Below are 19064 nucleotides of genomic sequence, written 5' to 3' on the forward strand. Positions count from 1 at the left end.
CACAAAGGGAACGGGTTGCAGGAGAAACCCTTACTCTGGTTTCTCAGTCTGTTTCCTAGCGCCGGTTTGAAGTGCCTGCCGTTTTCACTCTAAAACCGATTTGGAGCTTGTACCTCCCCATATATATGTATGGAGTGGAGTTGGCAACTGAAAAGAAACTTTGTGTTCCCTTCAAGCTATGTGAAGGACGGCTTTCACACACACTTATCTCTCAGAACTGAGCATGTGGAGAGACGTTCGTTCATCCAGCACAAAGGGAAAGGTTTGCAGGAGAAACCCTTACTGTGGTTTCTCAGTCTGTTTCCTAGTGCCGGTTTGAAGAGCCTGCCGTTTTCACTGTAAAACCGAGTTGGAGCTTGTAGCTCCCCATATATATGTATGGAGTGGAGTTGGCAACTGAAAAGAAACTTCGTGTTCCCTTCAAGCTAGGTGAAGGACGGCTTTCACACACACTTATCTCTCAGAACTGAGCATGTGGAGAGACGTTCGTTCATCCAGCACAAAGGGAACGGGTTGCAGGAGAAACCCTTACTCTGGTTTCTCAGTCTGTTTCCTAGTGCCGGTTTGAAGTGCCTGCCGTTTTCACTGTAAAACCGAGTTGGAGCTTGTACCTCCCCATATATATGTATGGAGTGGAGTTGGCAACTGAAAAGAAACTTTGTGTTCCCTTCAAGCTAGGTGAAGGACGGCTTTCACACACACTTATCTCTCAGAACTGAGCATGTGGAGAGCCGTTCGTTCATCCAGCACAAAGGGAACGGGTTGCAGGAGAAACCCTTACTCTGGATTCTCAGTCGGTTTCCTAGTGCCGGTTTGAAGTGCCTGCCGTTTTCACTGTAAAACCGAGTTGGAGCTTGTACCTCCCCATATATATGTATGGAGTAGAGTTGGCAACTGAAAAGAAACTTTGTGTTCCCTTCAAGCTAGGTGAAGGACGGCTTTCACACACACTTATCTCTTAGAACTGAGCATGTGGAGAGACGTTCGTTCATCCAGCACAAAGGGAACGGGTTGCAGGAGAAACCCTTACTCTCGTTTCTCAGTCTGTTTCCTAGTGCCGCTTTGAAGTGCCTGCCGTTTTCACTGTAAAACCGAGTTGGAGCTTGTACCTCCCCATATATATGTATGGAGTAGAGTTGGCAACTGAAAAGAAACTTTGTGTTCCCTTCAAGCTAGGTGAAGGACGGCTTTCACACACACTTATCTCTCAGAACTGAGCATGTGGAGAGACGTTCGTTCATCCAGCACAAAGGGAACGGGTTGCAGGAGAAACCCTTACTCTGGTTTCTCAGTCGGTTTCCTAGTGCCGGTTTGAAGTGCCTGCCGTTTTCACTGTAAAACCGAGTTGGAGCTTGTACCTCCCCATATATATGTATGGAGTGGAGTTGGCAACTGAAAAGAAACTTTGTGTTCCCTTCAAGCTAGGTGAAGGACGGCTTTCACACACACTTATCTCTCAGAACTGAGCATGTGGAGAGACGTTCGTTCATCCAGCACAAAGGGAACGGGTTGCAGGAGAAACCCTTACTCTGGTTTCTCAGTCTGTTTCCTAGTGCCGGTTTGAAGTGCCTGCCGTTTTCACTGTAAAACCGAGTTGGAGCTTGTACCTCCCCATATATATGTATGGAGTGGAGTTGGCAACTGAAAAGAAACTTTGTGTTCCCTTCAAGCTAGGTGAAGGACGGCTTTCACACACACTTATCTCTCAGAACTGAGCATGTGGAGAGACGTTCGTTCATCCAGCACAAAGGGAACGGGTTGCAGGAGAAACCCTTACTCTGGTTTCTCAGTCTGTTTCCTAGTGCCGGTTTGAAGTGCCTGCCGTTTTCACTGAAAAACCGAGTTACAGCTGGTACCTCCCCATATATATGTATGGAGTGGAGTTGGCAACTGAAAAGAAACTTTGTGTTCCCTTCAAGCTGGGTGAAGGACGGCTTTCACACACACTTATCTCTCAGACCTGAGCATGTGGAGAGACGTTCGTTCATCCAGCACAAAGGGAACGGGTTGCAGGAGAAACCCTTACTCTGGTTTCTCAGTCTGTTTCCTAGTGCCGGTTTGAAGTGCCTGCCGTTTTCACTGTAAAACCGAGTTGGAGCTTGTACCTCCCCATATATATGTATGGAGTGGAGTTGGCAACTGAAAAGAAACTTTGTGTTCCCTTCAAGCTAGGTGAAGGACGGCTTTCACACACACTTATCTCTCAGACCTGAGCATGTGGAGAGACGTTCGTTCATCCAGCACAAAGGGAACGGGTTGCAGGAGAAACCCTTACTCTGGTTTCTCAGTCTGTTTCCTAGTGCCGGTTTGAAGTGCCTGCCGTTTTCACTGTAAAACCGAGTTGGAGCTTGTACCTCCCCATATATATGTATGGAGTGGAGTTGGCAACTGAAAAGAAACTTTGTGTTCCCTTCAAGCTAGGTGAAGGACGGCTTTCACACACACTTATCTCTCAGAACTGAGCATGTGGAGAGACGTTCGTTCATCCAGCACAAAGGGAACGGGTTGCAGGAGAAACCCTTACTCTGGTTTCTCAGTCTGTTTCCTAGTGCCGGTTTGAAGTGCCTGCCGTTTTCACTGAAAAACCGAGTTGCAGCTGGTACCTCCCCATATATATGTATGGACTGGAGTTGGCAACTGAAAAGAAACTTTGTGTTCCCTTCAAGCTGGGTGAAGGACGGCTTTCACACACACTTATCTCTCAGACCTGAGCATGTGGAGAGACGTTCGTTCATCCAGCACAAAGGGAACGGGTTGCAGGAGAAACCCTTACTCTGGTTTCTCAGTCTGTTTCCTAGTGCCGGTTTGAAGTGCCTGCCGTTTTCACTGTAAAACCGAGTTGGAGCTTGTACCTCCCCATATATATGTATGGAGTGGAGTTGGCAACTGAAAAGAAACTTTGTGTTCCCTTCAAGCTAGGTGAAGGACGGCTTTCACACACACTTATCTCTCAGACCTGAGCATGTGGAGAGACGTTCGTTCATCCAGCACAAAGGGAACGGGTTGCAGGAGAAACCCTTACTCTGGTTTCTCAGTCTGTTTCCTAGTGCCGGTTTGAAGTGCCTGCCGTTTTCACTGTAAAACCGAGTTGGAGCTTGTACCTCCCCATATATATGTATGGAGTGGAGTTGGCAACTGAAAAGAAACTTTGTGTTCCCTTCAAGCTAGGTGAAGGACGGCTTTCACACACACTTATCTCTCAGAACTGAGCATGTGGAGAGACGTTCGTTCATCCAGCACAAAGGGAACGGGTTGCAGGAGAAACCCTTACTCTGGTTTCTCAGTCTGTTTCCTAGTGCCGGTTTGAAGTGCCTGCCGTTTTCACTGAAAAACCGAGTTACAGCTGGTACCTCCCCATATATATGTATGGAGTGGAGTTGGCAACTGAAAAGAAACTTTGTGTTCCCTTCAAGCTGGGTGAAGGACGGCTTTCACACACACTTATCTCTCAGACCTGAGCATGTGGAGAGACGTTCGTTCATCCAGGCCAAAGGGAACGGGTTGCAGGAGAAACCCTTACTCTGGATTCTCAGTCGGTTTCTTAGTGCCGGTTTGAAGTGCCTGCCGTTTTCACTGTAAAACCGAGTTGGAGCTTGTACCTCCCCATATATATGTATGGAGTGGAGTTGGCAACTGGAAAGAAACTTTGTGTTCCCTTCAAGCTAGGTGAAGGACGGCTTTCACACACACTTATCTCTCAGAACTGAGCATGTGGAGAGACGTTCGTTCATCCAGCACAAAGGGAACGGGTTGCAGGAGAAACCCTTACTCTGGTTTCTCAGTCTGTTTCCTAGTGCCGGTTTGAAGTGCCTGCCGTTTTCACTGTAAAACCGAGTTGGAGCTTGTACCTCCCCATATATATGTATGGAGTGGAGTTGGCAACTGAAAAGAAACTTTGTGTTCCCTTCAAGCTAGGTGAAGGACGGCTTTCACACACACTTATCTCTCAGACCTGAGCATGTGGAGAGACGTTCGTTCATCCAGCACAAAGGGAACGGGTTGCAGGAGAAACCCTTACTCTGGTTTCTCAGTCTGTTTCCTAGTGCCGGTTTGAAGTGCCTGCCGTTTTCACTGTAAAACCGAGTTGGAGCTTGTACCTCCCCATATATATATATGGAGTGGGGTTTGCAAATGAAAAGAAACTTTGTGTTCCCTTCAAGCTAGGTGAAGGTCGGCTTTCACACTCATTTATCTCTCAGACCTGAGTATGTGGAGAGACCTTCGTTCATCCAGCACAAAGGCAACGGGTTGCAGGAGAAACCATTACTCTGGATTCTCAGTCTGTTTCCTAGCGCCGGTTTGAAGTGCCTGCCGTTTTCACTGTAAAACCGAGTTGGAGCTTGTACCTCCCCATATATATGTATGGAGTGGAGTTGGCAACTGAAAAGAAACTTTGTGTTCCCTTCAAGCTAGGTGAAGGACGGCTTTCACACACACTTATCTCTCAGAACTGAGCATGTGGAGAGACGTTCGTTCATCCAGCACAAAGGGAACGGGTTGCAGGAGAAACCCTTACTCTGGTTTCTCAGTCTGTTTCCTAGTGCCGGTTTGAAGTGCCTGCCGTTTTCACTGTAAAACCGAGTTGGAGCTTGTACCTCCCCATATATATGTATGGAGTGGAGTTGGCAACTGAAAAGAAACTTTGTGTTCCCTTCAAGCTAGGTGAAGGACGGCTTTCACACACACTTATCTCTCAGAACTGAGCATGTGGAGAGACGTTCGTTCATCCAGCACAAAGGGAACGGGTTGCAGGAGAAACCCTTACTGTGGTTTCTCAGTCTGTTTCCTAGTGCCGGTTTGAAGTGCCTGCCGTTTTCACTGTAAATCCGAGTTGGAGCTTGTACCTCCCCATATATATGTATGGAGTGGAGTTGGCAACTGAAAAGAAACTTTGTGTTCCCTTCAAGCTAGGTGAAGGACGGCTTTCACACACACTTATCTCTCAGAACTGAGCATGTGGAGAGACGTTCGTTCATCCAGGCCAAAGGGAACGGGTTGCAGGAGAAACCCTTACTCTGGATTCTCAGTCGGTTTCTTAGTGCCGGTTTGAAGTGCCTGCCGTTTTCACTGTAAAACCGAGTTGGAGCTTGTACCTCCCCATATATATGTATGGAGTGGAGTTGGCAACTGGAAAGAAACTTTGTGTTCCCTTCAAGCTAGGTGAAGGACGGCTTTCACACACACTTATCTCTCAGAACTGAGCATGTGGAGAGACGTTCGTTCATCCAGCACAAAGGGAACGGGTTGCAGGAGAAACCCTTACTCTGGTTTCTCAGTCGGTTTCCTAGTGCCGGTTTGAAGTGCCTGCCGTTTTCACTGTAAAACCGAGTTGGAGCTTGTACCTCCCCATATATATGTATGGAGTGGAGTTGGCAACTGAAAAGAAACTTTGTGTTCCCTTCAAGCTAGGTGAAGGACGGCTTTCACACACACTTATCTCTCAGACCTGAGCATGTGGAGAGACGTTCGTTCATCCAGCACAAAGGGAACGGGTTGCAGGAGAAACCCTTACTCTGGTTTCTCAGTCTGTTTCCTAGTGCCGGTTTGAAGTGCCTGCCGTTTTCACTGTAAAACCGAGTTGGAGCTTGTACCTCCCCATATATATATATGGAGTGGGTTTGCAAATGAAAAGAAACTTTGTGTTCCCTTCAAGCTAGGTGAAGGTCGGCTTTCACACTCATTTATCTCTCAGACCTGAGTATGTGGAGAGACCTTCGTTCATCCAGCACAAAGGGAACGGGTTGCAGGAGAAACCCTTACTCTGGTTTCTCAGTCTGTTTCCTAGCGCCGGTTTGAAGTGCCTGCCGTTTTCACTCTAAAACCGATTTGGAGCTTGTACCTCCCCATATATATGTATGGAGTGGAGTTGGCAACTGAAAAGAAACTTTCTGTTCCCTTCAAGCTAGGTGAAGGACGGCTTTCACACACACTTATCTCTCAGAACTGAGCATGTGGAGAGACGTTCGTTCATCCAGCACAAAGGGAACGGGTTGCAGGAGAAACCCTTACTCTGGTTTCTCCGTCTGTTTCCTAGTGCCGGTTTGAAGTGCCTGCCGTTTTCACTGTAAAACCGAGTTGGAGCTTGTACCTCCCCATATATATGTATGGAGTGGAGTTGGCAACTGAAAAGAAACTTTGTGTTCCCTTCAAGCTAGGTGAAGGACGGCTTTCACACACACTTATCTCTCAGAACTGAGCATGTGGAGAGACGTTCGTTCATCCAGCACAAAGGGAAAGGTTTGCAGGAGAAACCCTTACTGTGGTTTCTCAGTCTGTTTCCTAGTGCCGGTTTGAAGAGCCTGCCGTTTTCACTGTAAAACCGAGTTGGAGCTTGTAGCTCCCCATATATATGTATGGAGTGGAGTTGGCAACTGAAAAGAAACTTTGTGTTCCCTTCAAGCTAGGTGAAGGACGGCTTTCACACACACTTATCTCTCAGAACTGAGCATGTGGAGAGACGTTCGTTCATCCAGCACAAAGGGAACGGGTTGCAGGAGAAACCCTTACTCTGGTTTCTCAGTCTGTTTCCTAGTGCCGGTTTGAAGTGCCTGCCGTTTTCACTGTAAAACCGAGTTGGAGCTTGTACCTCCCCATATATATGTATGGAGTGGAGTTGGCAACTGAAAAGAAACTTTGTGTTCCCTTCAAGCTAGGTGAAGGACGGCTTTCACACACACTTATCTCTCAGAACTGAGCATGTGGAGAGCCGTTCGTTCATCCAGCACAAAGGGAACGGGTTGCAGGAGAAACCCTTACTCTGGATTCTCAGTCGGTTTCCTAGTGCCGGTTTGAAGTGCCTGCCGTTTTCACTGTAAAACCGAGTTGGAGCTTGTACCTCCCCATATATATGTATGGAGTAGAGTTGGCAACAGAAAAGAAACTTTGTGTTCCCTTCAAGCTAGGTGAAGGACGGCTTTCACACACACTTATCTCTTAGAACTGAGCATGTGGAGAGACGTTCGTTCATCCAGCACAAAGGGAACGGGTTGCAGGAGAAACCCTTACTGTGGTTTCTCAGTCTGTTTTTCTAGTGCCGGTTTGAAGTGCCTGCCGTTTTCACTGTAAAACAGATTTGGAGCTTGTACCTCCCCATAAATATATATGGAGTGGGGTTTGCAAATGAAAAGAAACTTTGTGTTCCCTTCAAGCTAGGTGATGGTCGGCTTTCATACTCATTTATCTCTCAGACCTGAGTATGTGGAGAGACCTTCGTTCATCCAGCACAAAGGCAGCGGGTTGCAGGAGAAACCCTTACTCTGGTTTCTCAGTCTGTTTCCTAGCGCCGGTTTGAAGTGCCTGCCGTTTTCACTGTAAAACCGAGTTGGAGCTTGTACCTCCCCATATATATGTATGGAGTGGAGTTGGCAACTGAAAAGAAACTTTGTGTTCCCTTCAAGCTAGGTGAAGGACGGCTTTCACACACACTTATCTCTCAGACCTGAGCATGTGGAGAGACGTTCGTTCATCCAGCACAAAGGGAACGGTTTGCAGGAGAAACCCTTACTCTGGTTTCTCAGTCTGTTTCCTAGTGCCGGTTTGAAGTGCCTGCCGTTTTCACTGTAAAACCGAGTTGGTGCTTGTACCTCCCCATATATATGTATGGAGTGGAGTTGGCAACTGGAAAGAAACTTTGTGTTCCCTTCAAGCTAGGTGAAGGACGGCTTTCACACACACTTATCTCTCCGAACTGAGCATGTGGAGAGACGTTCGTTCATCCAGCACAAAGGGAACGGGTTGCAGGAGAAACCCTTACTCTGGTTTCTCAGTCTGTTTCCTAGTGCCGGTTTGAAGTGCCTGCCGTTTTCACTGTAAAACCGAGTTGGAGCTTGTACCTCCCCATATATATGTATGGAGTGGAGTTGGCAACTGAAAAGAAACTTTGTGTTCCCTTCAAGCTAGGTGAAGGACGGCTTTCACACACACTTATCTCTCAGAACTGAGCATGTGGAGAGCCGTTCGTTCATCCAGCACAAAGGGAACGGGTTGCAGGAGAAACCCTTACTCTCGTTTCTCAGTCTGTTTCCTAGTGCCGCTTTGAAGTGCCTGCCGTTTTCACTGTAAAACCGAGTTGGAGCTTGTACCTCCCCATATATATGTATGGAGTGGAGTTGGCAACTGAAAAGGAACTTTGTGTTCCCTTCAAGCTAGGTGAAGGACGGCTTTCACACACACTTATCTCTCAGAACTGAGCATGTGGAGAGACCTTCGTTCATCCAGCACAAAGGCAGCGGGTTGCAGGAGAAACCCTTACTCTGGTTTCTCAGTCTGTTTCCTAGCGCCGGTTTGAAGTGCCTGCCGTTTTCACTGTAAAACCGAGTTGGAGCTTGTACCTCCCCATATATATGTATGGACCAGAGTTGGCAACTGAAAAGAAACTTTGTGTTCCCTTCAAGCTAGGTGAAGGACGGCTTTCACACACACTTATCTCTCAGAACTGAGCATGTGGAGAGACGTTCGTTCATCCAGCACAAAGGGAACGGGTTGCAGGAGAAACCCTTACTCTGGTTTCTAAGTCTGTTTCCTAGTGCCGGTTTGAAGTGCCTGCCGTTTTCACTGTAAAACCGAGTTGGAGCTTGTACCTCCCCATATATATATATGGAGTGGGGTTTGCAAATGAAAAGAAACTTTGTGTTCCCTTCAAGCTAGGTGAAGGTCGGCTTTCACACTCATTTATCTCTCAGACCTGAGTATGTGGAGAGACCTTCGTTCATCCAGCACAAAGGCAACGGGTTGCAGGAGAAACCCTTACTCTGGATTCTCAGTCTGTTTCCTAGCGCCGGTTTGAAGTGCCTGCCGTTTTCAATGTAAAACCGAGTTGGAGCTTGTACCTCCCCATATATATGTATGGAGTGGAGTTGGCAACTGAAAAGAAACTTTGTGTTCCCTTCAAGCTAGGTGAAGGACGGCTTTCACACACACTTATCTCTCAGAACTGAGCATGTGGAGAGACGTTCGTTCATCCAGCACAAAGGGAACGGGTTGCAGGAGCAACCCTTACTCTGGTTTCTCAGTCTGTTTCCTAGTGCCGGTTTGAAGTGCCTGCCGTTTTCACTGTAAAACCGAGTTGGAGCTTGTACCTCCCCATATATATGTATGGAGTGGAGTTGGCAACTGAAAAGAAACTTTGTGTTCCCTTCAAGCTAGGTGAAGGACGGCTTTCACACACACTTATCTCTCAGAACTGAGCATGTGGAGAGACGTTCGTTCATCCAGCACAAAGGGAACGGGTTGCAGGAGAAACCCTTACTGTGGTTTCTCAGTCTGTTTCCTAGTGCCGCTTTGAAGTGCCTGCCGTTTTCACTGTAAAACCGAGTTGGAGCTTGTACCTTCCCATATATATGTATGGAGTGGAGTTGGCAACTGAAAAGAAACTTTGTGTTCCCTTCAAGCTAGGTGAAGGACGGCTTTCACACACACTTATCTCTCAGAACTGAGCATGTGGAGAGACGTTCGTTCATCCAGGCCAAAGGGAACGGGTTGCAGGAGAAACCCTTACTCTGGATTCTCAGTCGGTTTCTTAGTGCCGGTTTGAAGTGCCTGCCGTTTTCACTGTAAAACCGAGTTGGAGCTTGTACCTCCCCATATATATGTATGGAGTGGAGTTGGCAACTGGAAAGAAACTTTGTGTTCCCTTCAAGCTAGGTGAAGGACGGCTTTCACACACACTTATCTCTCAGAACTGAGCATGTGGAGAGACGTTCGTTCATCCAGCACAAAGGGAACGGGTTGCAGGAGAAACCCTTACTCTGGTTTCTCAGTCTGTTTCCTAGGGCCGGTTTGAAGTGCCTGCCGTTTTCACTGTAAAACCGAGTTGGAGCTTGTACCTCCCCATATATATGTATGGAGTGGAGTTGGCAACTGAAAAGAAACTTTGTGTTCCCTTCAAGCTAGGTGAAGGACGGCTTTCACACACACTTATCTCTCAGACCTGAGCATGTGGAGAGACGTTCGTTCATCCAGCACAAAGGGAACGGGTTGCAGGAGAAACCCTTCCTCTGGTTTCTCAGTCTGTTTCCTAGTGCCGGTTTGAAGTGCCTGCCGTTTTCACTGTAAAACCGAGTTGGAGCTTGTACCTCCCCATATATATATATGGAGTGGGGTTTGCAAATGAAAAGAAACTTTGTGTTCCCTTCAAGCTAGGTGAAGGTCGGCTTTCACACTCATTTATCTCTCAGACCTGAGTATGTGGAGAGACCTTCGTTCATCCAGCACAAAGGGAACGGGTTGCAGGAGAAACCCTTACTCTGGTTTCTCAGTCTGTTTCCTAGCGCCGGTTTGAAGTGCCTGCCGTTTTCACTCTAAAACCGATTTGGAGCTTGTACCTCCCCATATATATGTATGGAGTGGAGTTGGCAACTGAAAAGAAACTTTGTGTTCCTTCAAGCTATGTGAAGGACGGCTTTCACACACACTTATCTCTCAGAACTGAGCATGTGGAGAGACGTTCGTTCATCCAGCACAAAGGGAAAGGTTTGCAGGAGAAACCCTTACTGTGGTTTCTCAGTCTGTTTCCTAGTGCCGGTTTGAAGAGCCTGCCGTTTTCACTGTAAAACCGAGTTGGAGCTTGTAGCTCCCCATATATATGTATGGAGTGGAGTTGGCAACTGAAAAGAAACTTTGTGTTCCCTTCAAGCTAGGTGAAGGACGGCTTTCACACACACTTATCTCTCAGAACTGAGCATGTGGAGAGACGTTCGTTCATCCAGCACAAAGGGAACGGGTTGCAGGAGAAACCCTTACTCTGGTTTCTCAGTCTGTTTCCTAGTGCCGGTTTGAAGTGCCTGCCGTTTTCACTGTAAAACCGAGTTGGAGCTTGTACCTCCCCATATATATGTATGGAGTGGAGTTGGCAACTGAAAAGAAACTTTGTGTTCCCTTCAAGCTAGGTGAAGGACGGCTTTCACACACACTTATCTCTCAGAACTGAGCATGTGGAGAGCCGTTCGTTCATCCAGCACAAAGGGAACGGGTTGCAGGAGAAACCCTTACTCTGGATTCTCAGTCGGTTTCCTAGTGCCGGTTTGAAGTGCCTGCCGTTTTCACTGTAAAACCGAGTTGGAGCTTGTACCTCCCCATATATATGTATGGAGTAGAGTTGGCAACTGAAAAGAAACTTTGTGTTCCCTTCAAGCTAGGTGAAGGACGGCTTTCACACACACTTATCTCTTAGAACTGAGCATGTGGAGAGACGTTCGTTCATCCAGCACAAAGGGAACGGGTTGCAGGAGAAACCCTTACTCTCGTTTCTCAGTCTGTTTCCTAGTGCCGCTTTGAAGTGCCTGCCGTTTTCACTGTAAAACCGAGTTGGAGCTTGTACCTCCCCATATATATGTATGGAGTAGAGTTGGCAACTGAAAAGAAACTTTGTGTTCCCTTCAAGCTAGGTGAAGGACGGCTTTCACACACACTTATCTCTCAGAACTGAGCATGTGGAGAGACGTTCGTTCATCCAGCACAAAGGGAACGGGTTGCAGGAGAAACCCTTACTCTGGTTTCTCAGTCGGTTTCCTAGTGCCGGTTTGAAGTGCCTGCCGTTTTCACTGTAAAACCGAGTTGGAGCTTGTACCTCCCCATATATATGTATGGAGTGGAGTTGGCAACTGAAAAGAAACTTTGTGTTCCCTTCAAGCTAGGTGAAGGACGGCTTTCACACACACTTATCTCTCAGAACTGAGCATGTGGAGAGACGTTCGTTCATCCAGGCCAAAGGGAACGGGTTGCAGGAGAAACCCTTACTCTGGATTCTCAGTCGGTTTCTTAGTGCCGGTTTGAAGTGCCTGCCGTTTTCACTGTAAAACCGAGTTGGAGCTTGTACCTCCCCATATATATGTATGGAGTGGAGTTGGCAACTGGAAAGAAACTTTGTGTTCCCTTCAAGCTAGGTGAAGGACGGCTTTCACACACACTTATCTCTCAGAACTGAGCATGTGGAGAGACGTTCGTTCATCCAGCACAAAGGGAACGGGTTGCAGGAGAAACCCTTACTCTGGTTTCTCAGTCTGTTTCCTAGGGCCGGTTTGAAGTGCCTGCCGTTTTCACTGTAAAACCGAGTTGGAGCTTGTACCTCCCCATATATATGTATGGAGTGGAGTTGGCAACTGAAAAGAAACTTTGTGTTCCCTTCAAGCTAGGTGAAGGACGGCTTTCACACACACTTATCTCTCAGACCTGAGCATGTGGAGAGACGTTCGTTCATCCAGCACAAAGGGAACGGGTTGCAGGAGAAACCCTTACTCTGGTTTCTCAGTCTGTTTCCTAGTGCCGGTTTGAAGTGCCTGCCGTTTTCACTGTAAAACCGAGTTGGAGCTTGTACCTCCCCATATATATATATGGAGTGGGGTTTGCAAATGAAAAGAAACTTTGTGTTCCCTTCAAGCTAGGTGAAGGTCGGCTTTCACACTCATTTATCTCTCAGACCTGAGTATGTGGAGAGACCTTCGTTCATCCAGCACAAAGGGAACGGGTTGCAGGAGAAACCCTTACTCTGGTTTCTCAGTCTGTTTCCTAGCGCCGGTTTGAAGTGCCTGCCGTTTTCACTCTAAAACCGATTTGGAGCTTGTACCTCCCCATATATATGTATGGAGTGGAGTTGGCAACTGAAAAGAAACTTTGTGTTCCTTCAAGCTATGTGAAGGACGGCTTTCACACACACTTATCTCTCAGAACTGAGCATGTGGAGAGACGTTCGTTCATCCAGCACAAAGGGAAAGGTTTGCAGGAGAAACCCTTACTGTGGTTTCTCAGTCTGTTTCCTAGTGCCGGTTTGAAGAGCCTGCCGTTTTCACTGTAAAACCGAGTTGGAGCTTGTAGCTCCCCATATATATGTATGGAGTGGAGTTGGCAACTGAAAAGAAACTTTGTGTTCCCTTCAAGCTAGGTGAAGGACGGCTTTCACACACACTTATCTCTCAGAACTGAGCATGTGGAGAGACGTTCGTTCATCCAGCACAAAGGGAACGGGTTGCAGGAGAAACCCTTACTCTGGTTTCTCAGTCTGTTTCCTAGTGCCGGTTTGAAGTGCCTGCCGTTTTCACTGTAAAACCGAGTTGGAGCTTGTACCTCCCCATATATATGTATGGAGTGGAGTTGGCAACTGAAAAGAAACTTTGTGTTCCCTTCAAGCTAGGTGAAGGACGGCTTTCACACACACTTATCTCTCAGAACTGAGCATGTGGAGAGCCGTTCGTTCATCCAGCACAAAGGGAACGGGTTGCAGGAGAAACCCTTACTCTGGATTCTCAGTCGGTTTCCTAGTGCCGGTTTGAAGTGCCTGCCGTTTTCACTGTAAAACCGAGTTGGAGCTTGTACCTCCCCATATATATGTATGGAGTAGAGTTGGCAACTGAAAAGAAACTTTGTGTTCCCTTCAAGCTAGGTGAAGGACGGCTTTCACACACACTTATCTCTTAGAACTGAGCATGTGGAGAGACGTTCGTTCATCCAGCACAAAGGGAACGGGTTGCAGGAGAAACCCTTACTCTCGTTTCTCAGTCTGTTTCCTAGTGCCGCTTTGAAGTGCCTGCCGTTTTCACTGTAAAACCGAGTTGGAGCTTGTACCTCCCCATATATATGTATGGAGTAGAGTTGGCAACTGAAAAGAAACTTTGTGTTCCCTTCAAGCTAGGTGAAGGACGGCTTTCACACACACTTATCTCTCAGAACTGAGCATGTGGAGAGACGTTCGTTCATCCAGCACAAAGGGAACGGGTTGCAGGAGAAACCCTTACTCTGGTTTCTCAGTCGGTTTCCTAGTGCCGGTTTGAAGTGCCTGCCGTTTTCACTGTAAAACCGAGTTGGAGCTTGTACCTCCCCATATATATGTATGGAGTGGAGTTGGCAACTGAAAAGAAACTTTGTGTTCCCTTCAAGCTAGGTGAAGGACGGCTTTCACACACACTTATCTCTCAGAACTGAGCATGTGGAGAGACGTTCGTTCATCCAGCACAAAGGGAACGGGTTGCAGGAGAAACCCTTACTCTGGTTTCTCAGTCTGTTTCCTAGTGCCGGTTTGAAGTGCCTGCCGTTTTCACTGTAAAACCGAGTTGGAGCTTGTACCTCCCCATATATATGTATGGAGTGGAGTTGGCAACTGAAAAGAAACTTTGTGTTCCCTTCAAGCTAGGTGAAGGACGGCTTTCACACACACTTATCTCTCAGAACTGAGCATGTGGAGAGACGTTCGTTCATCCAGCACAAAGGGAACGGGTTGCAGGAGAAACCCTTACTCTGGTTTCTCAGTCTGTTTCCTAGTGCCGGTTTGAAGTGCCTGCCGTTTTCACTGAAAAACCGAGTTACAGCTGGTACCTCCCCATATATATGTATGGAGTGGAGTTGGCAACTGAAAAGAAACTTTGTGTTCCCTTCAAGCTGGGTGAAGGACGGCTTTCACACACACTTATCTCTCAGACCTGAGCATGTGGAGAGACGTTCGTTCATCCAGCACAAAGGGAACGGGTTGCAGGAGAAACCCTTACTCTGGTTTCTCAGTCTGTTTCCTAGTGCCGGTTTGAAGTGCCTGCCGTTTTCACTGTAAAACCGAGTTGGAGCTTGTACCTCCCCATATATATGTATGGAGTGGAGTTGGCAACTGAAAAGAAACTTTGTGTTCCCTTCAAGCTAGGTGAAGGACGGCTTTCACACACACTTATCTCTCAGACCTGAGCATGTGGAGAGACGTTCGTTCATCCAGCACAAAGGGAACGGGTTGCAGGAGAAACCCTTACTCTGGTTTCTCAGTCTGTTTCCTAGTGCCGGTTTGAAGTGCCTGCCGTTTTCACTGTAAAACCGAGTTGGAGCTTGTACCTCCCCATATATATGTATGGAGTGGAGTTGGCAACTGAAAAGAAACTTTGTGTTCCCTTCAAGCTAGGTGAAGGACGGCTTTCACACACACTTATCTCTCAGAACTGAGCATGTGGAGAGACGTTCGTTCATCCAGCACAAAGGGAACGGGTTGCAGGAGAAACCCTTACTCTGGTTTCTCAGTCTGTTTCCTAGTGCCGGTTTGAAGTGCCTGCCGTTTTCACTGAAAAACCGAGTTGCAGCTGGTACCTCCCCATATATATGTATGGACTGGAGTTGGCAACTGAAAAGAAACTTTGTGTTCCCTTCAAGCTGGGTGAAGGACGGCTTTCACACACACTTATCTCTCAGACCTGAGCATGTGGAGAGACGTTCGTTCATCCAGCACAAAGGGAACGGGTTGCAGGAGAAACCCTTACTCTGGTTTCTCAGTCTGTTTCCTAGTGCCGGTTTGAAGTGCCTGCCGTTTTCACTGTAAAACCGAGTTGGAGCTTGTACCTCCCCATATATATGTATGGAGTGGAGTTGGCAACTGAAAAGAAACTTTGTGTTCCCTTCAAGCTAGGTGAAGGACGGCTTTCACACACACTTATCTCTCAGACCTGAGCATGTGGAGAGACGTTCGTTCATCCAGCACAAAGGGAACGGGTTGCAGGAGAAACCCTTACTCTGGTTTCTCAGTCTGTTTCCTAGTGCCGGTTTGAAGTGCCTGCCGTTTTCACTGTAAAACCGAGTTGGAGCTTGTACCTCCCCATATATATGTATGGACCAGAGTTGGCAACTGAAAAGAAACTTTGTGTTCCCTTCAAGCTAGGTGAAGGACGGCTTTCACACACACTTATCTCTCAGAACTGAGCATGTGGAGAGACGTTCGTTCATCCAGCACAAAGGGAACGGGTTGCAGGAGAAACCCTTACTCTGGTTTCTAAGTCTGTTTCCTAGTGCCGGTTTGAAGTGCCTGCCGTTTTCACTGTAAAACCGAGTTGGAGCTTGTACCTCCCCATATATATATATGGAGTGGGGTTTGCAAATGAAAAGAAACTTTGTGTTCCCTTCAAGCTAGGTGAAGGTCGGCTTTCACACTCATTTATCTCTCAGACCTGAGTATGTGGAGAGACCTTCGTTCATCCAGCACAAAGGCAACGGGTTGCAGGAGAAACCCTTACTCTGGATTCTCAGTCTGTTTCCTAGCGCCGGTTTGAAGTGCCTGCCGTTTTCAATGTAAAACCGAGTTGGAGCTTGTACCTCCCCATATATATGTATGGAGTGGAGTTGGCAACTGAAAAGAAACTTTGTGTTCCCTTCAAGCTAGGTGAAGGACGGCTTTCACACACACTTATCTCTCAGAACTGAGCATGTGGAGAGACGTTCGTTCATCCAGCACAAAGGGAACGGGTTGCAGGAGAAACCCTTACTCTGGTTTCTCAGTCTGTTTCCTAGTGCCGGTTTGAAGTGCCTGCCGTTTTCACTGTAAAACCGAGTTGGAGCTTGTACCTCCCCATATATATGTATGGAGTGGAGTTGGCAACTGAAAAGAAACTTTGTGTTCCCTTCAAGCTAGGTGAAGGACGGCTTTCACACACACTTATCTCTCAGAACTGAGCATGTGGAGAGACGTTCGTTCATCCAGCACAAAGGGAACGGGTTGCAGGAGAAACCCTTACTGTGGTTTCTCAGTCTGTTTCCTAGTGCCGGTTTGAAGTGCCTGCCGTTTTCACTGTAAAACCGAGTTGGAGCTTGTACCTTCCCATATATATGTATGGAGTGGAGTTGGCAACTGAAAAGAAACTTTGTGTTCCCTTCAAGCTAGGTGAAGGACGGCTTTCACACACACTTATCTCTCAGAACTGAGCATGTGGAGAGACGTTCGTTCATCCAGGCCAAAGGGAACGGGTTGCAGGAGAAACCCTTACTCTGGATTCTCAGTCGGTTTCTTAGTGCCGGTTTGAAGTGCCTGCCGTTTTCACTGTAAAACCGAGTTGGAGCTTGTACCTCCCCATATATATGTATGGAGTGGAGTTGGCAACTGGAAAGAAACTTTGTGTTCCCTTCAAGCTAGGTGAAGGACGGCTTTCACACACACTTATCTCTCAGAACTGAGCATGTGGAGAGACGTTCGTTCATCCAGCACAAAGGGAACGGGTTGCAGGAGAAACCCTTACTCTGGTTTCTCAGTCTGTTTCCTAGTGCCGGTTTGAAGTGCCTGCCGTTTTCACTGTAAAACCGAGTTGGAGCTTGTACCTCCCCATATATATGTATGGAGTGGAGTTGGCAACTGAAAAGAAACTTTGTGTTCCCTTCAAGCTAGGTGAAGGACGGCTTTCACACACACTTATCTCTCAGACCTGAGCATGTGGAGAGACGTTCGTTCATCCAGCACAAAGGGAACGGGTTGCAGGAGAAACCCTTACTCTTGTTTCTCAGTCTGTTTCCTAGTGCCGGTTTGAAGTGCCTGCCGTTTTCACTGTAAAACCGAGTTGGAGCTTGTACCTCCCCATATATATATATGGAGTGGGGTTTGCAAATGAAAAGAAACTTTGTGTTCCCTTCAAGCTAGGTGAAGGTCGGCTTTCACACTCATTTATCTCTCAGACCTGAGTATGTGGAGAGACCTTCGTTCATCCAGCACAAAGGGAACGGGTTGCAGGAGAAACCCTTACTCTGGTTTCTCAGTCTGTTTCCTAGCGCCGGTTTGAAGTGCCTGCCGTTTTCACTCTAAAACCGATTTGGAGCTTGTACCTCCCCATATATATGTATGGAGTGGAGTTGGCAACTGAAAAGAAACTTTGTGTTCCCTTCAAGCTAGGTGAAGGACGGCTTTCACACACACTTATCTCTCAGAACTGAGCATGTGGAGAGACGTTCGTTCATCCAGCACAAAGGGAAAGGTTTGCAGGAGAAACCCTTACTGTGGTTTCTCAGTCTGTTTCCTAGTGCCGGTTTGAAGAGCCTGCCGTTTTCACTGTAAAACCGAGTTGGAGCTTGTAGCTCCCCATATATATGTATGGAGTGGAGTTGGCAACTGAAAAGAAACTTTGTGTTCCCTTCAAGCTAGGTGAAGGACGGCTTTCACACACACTTATCTCTCAGAACTGAGCATGTGGAGAGACGTTCGTTCATCCAGCACAAAGGGAACGGGTTGCAGGAGAAACCCTTACTCTGGTTTCTCAGTCTGTTTCCTAGTGCCGGTTTGAAGTGCCTGCCGTTTTCACTGTAAAACCGAGTTGGAGCTTGTACCTCCCCATATATATGTATGGAGTGGAGTTGGCAACTGAAAAGAAACTTTGTGTTCCCTTCAAGCTAGGTGAAGGACGGCTTTCACACACACTTATCTCTCAGAACTGAGCATGTGTAGAGCCGTTCGTTCATCCAGCACAAAGGGAACGGGTTGCAGGAGAAACCCTTACTCTGGATTCTCAGTCGGTTTCCTAGTGCCGGTTTGAAGTGCCTGCCGTTTTCACTGTAAAACCGAGTTGGAGCTTGTACCTCCCCATATATATGTATGGAGTAGAGTTGGCAACTGAAAAGAAACTTTGTGTTCCCTTCAAGCTAGGTGAAGGACGGCTTTCACACACACTTATCTCTTAGAACTGAGCATGTGGAGAGACGTTCGTTCATCCAGCACAAAGGGAACGGGTTGCAGGAGAAACCCTTACTCTCGTTTCTCAGTCTGTTTCCTAGTGCCGCTTTGAAGTGCCTGCCGTTTTCACTGTAAAACCGAGTTGGAGCTTGTACCTCCCCATATATATGTATGGAGTGGAGTTGGCAACTGAAAAGAAACTTTGTGTTCCCTTCAAGCTAGGTGAAGGACGGCTTTCACACACACTTATCTCTCAGAACTGAGCATGTGGAGAGACGTTCGTTCATCCAGCACAAAGGGAACGGGTTGCAGGAGAAACCCTTACTCTGGTTTCTCAGTCGGTTTCCTAGTGCCGGTTTGAAGTGCCTGCCGTTTTCACTGTAAAACCGAGTTGGAGCTTGTACCTCCCCATATATATGTATGGAGTGGAGTTGGCAACTGAAAAGAAACTTTGTGTTCCCTTCAAGCTAGGTGAAGGACGGCTTTCACACACACTTATCTCTCAGAACTGAGCATGTGGAGAGACGTTCGTTCATCCAGCACAAAGGGAACGGGTTGCAGGAGAAACCCTTACTGTGGTTTCTCAGTCTGTTTTTCTAGTGCCGGTTTGAAGTGCCTGCCGTTTTCACTGTAAAACAGAGTTGGAGCTTGTACCTCCCCATAAATATATATGGAGTGGGGT

General features: G+C 47.4%; 1 long non-coding RNA gene across 1 annotated transcript in view; it reads left to right on the forward strand.

The window, feature by feature from the left end:
- The window catches only part of LOC140693421 (uncharacterized), an 823905-nt gene that overhangs the window by 408778 nt on the left and 396063 nt on the right, over nucleotides 1-19064 (forward strand). The gene's annotated exons all lie outside the window — the stretch shown is intronic.

The sequence above is a fragment of the Vicugna pacos genome, unplaced genomic scaffold (assembly GCF_048564905.1).
Source record: "Vicugna pacos unplaced genomic scaffold, VicPac4 scaffold_19, whole genome shotgun sequence".
NCBI classification, from domain to species: Eukaryota; Metazoa; Chordata; class Mammalia; order Artiodactyla; family Camelidae; genus Vicugna; species Vicugna pacos.